Source organism: Macrobrachium nipponense, chromosome 1 (genome assembly GCF_015104395.2).
Source record: "Macrobrachium nipponense isolate FS-2020 chromosome 1, ASM1510439v2, whole genome shotgun sequence".
NCBI classification, from domain to species: Eukaryota; Metazoa; Arthropoda; class Malacostraca; order Decapoda; family Palaemonidae; genus Macrobrachium; species Macrobrachium nipponense.
Genome location: NC_087200.1, coordinates 186,913,756 through 186,915,909, shown reverse-complemented (window position 1 = coordinate 186,915,909; position 2,154 = coordinate 186,913,756).

Below are 2,154 nucleotides of genomic sequence, written 5' to 3'. Positions count from 1 at the left end.
GGGGTAAAGTTGATGAGGGGAGTTAGAACGAACAAAAGTTAGGGGTCAACAAGATGGCGGAAAAAGAAAATCTGCCAGTCGCGGATATTCGGCTGAAGGAAAAACGCTGCGATTGGTTTCAGGCACAAGAACGTGAGAGTTTTATTATTCCTTAGGATTCAAGATGACTGGCTTCCAAGACGAATTTTGCTTAGAACAACTAGTAGCTTGCTGTGGTAACCGTGACTGGACGAAATAGAAGGAATTCACGTATTCCAAAAGCCAAATTGTATTAACTGCTGTTTGTCATTTGTTTATAAATTTTTAACTCAAAGTTTGCAATACTATTAGTTTATTGAATATAAAAATATTAATTATTATTATACTATGAAGAAAGCCAAAAAGGTACTTAATTTAAAAAGTGGAAAGAAAGTATACTATAGTATTAAATCGTTAAATGAAGACAATAAATTTACTAAAGATAAATCTATAAAAATAGCATAAAAGTTTCTGTTCATGACGGTATCTATAGAAGTGCACAGATTAAAAATGCACGATCTCTTGCTCTTCCCCACATGCTATGAAAAAAAGTCTAAACACAGCAACATATTTTTTAAGTAAATTTTGGCACAGGCAAGGGATCATCATGATCGCCAGCCTTATCAGATATCCGATCACAGTCCGTAGGGGGTTAGAGCCGTCAGTGTACCATGCAGTGCACTGTATGTATTACTTAAAATCCATTGCAGCGTCCTTTCGGCTCCTAGCTGCAACCCATTTCGTCCCTTTTAATGTATCTCCATTCATATTCCCAGTCTTCCATCTTACTTTCCACCCTCTCCTAACGATTGTTTTTCTCCTGTTACACCTTCCAAACCATATTATTTTCAAGTTTCTTTTCAGAGCTTGATGACCTCATAGCTACCAACGCTTGGCCTTTGGTCTAAATTCTATCCTATTCTCTATATATGATCAGACCTGAAAAGATCCCCATACGACTTGGCTGGGATTGTAGGACTAATGCAGACAAAGCGTTCACAACAGGTGTACCTTAGTAGAGTCACATCAACCTTGGATTTGATGTCTAGGCCCGTCCCTTACGACGCTCCTGATTGGATGTTGATAAGCCAATCGTAGGGCTGGAAACTCTCAGTCTTCTCGAGAGTTCACATACGCAGCATGTGTGTTCCACTTCTCCGGAGGGATACGTCTTTCAAAAGTATCCCTCAGTAGAAGTGAAACACACATTTTGACCATGTAACTCTCGAAAGGACGGGCCTATAGACATCAAATCCAAAGTTGATGTGAATCTACTATAGTTACAGTACGGACTGCTGTTTCGAACTCAGATCCTTTGAATATGCTCTGAGCACATTTAAAGCACCTTGGTGCACGAGACCGGTTTAATACAAAAGCAGCATAAATTTAAGACTAGACAGTTCTTCGGACATTACATATATTGCTGCTGGTAAACTCTCTCTCTCTCTCTCTCTCTCTCTCTCTCTCTCTCTCTCTCTCTCTCTCTCTCTCTCTCTCATAGGAGAATATGATGAAAGAATGTCTCTGTATATCAAATGAAAGATGAAGTTCGTGTATTTCAAAATCTGAGAGATCTCACAGATATACAATATCTTGCATAGATCTGCAGTGAATTCAAAACAGAAGCGCAGCCGGAGAACGTTGCGAGTGAGTAACTGGGTATAACCTTGTATATATGTGTATATTTATTTATGTATATATATTCTGTAGGGGGGATGATTTTGAGTTGGTCAAAAATGGACGGTATTTGTTGTTTAAATACGCACCTGTATGGTGTGTGTGTATATATATATATATAATATATATATATATATATATATATATATATATATATATGCATAATGTGTGTACATATTATATAAGAAATTGAGAATTGAAATGAATATGTCTATACTCACATAAATATAACTATACCAACTTAACTGCTGTATAGAGTTGGCAATAATGGGCATACAACTAAACCAATATACAATATACAATATATATATATATATATATATATATATATATATACATATATATATATATATATATATATATATATATATATATATATAGTATCTAGTTCAACGCAGTTAAAATGACTAAGTTGGTCAAAATTGTCTTAAAGCCGCCCCTGGACTCCCTACCCGTCAA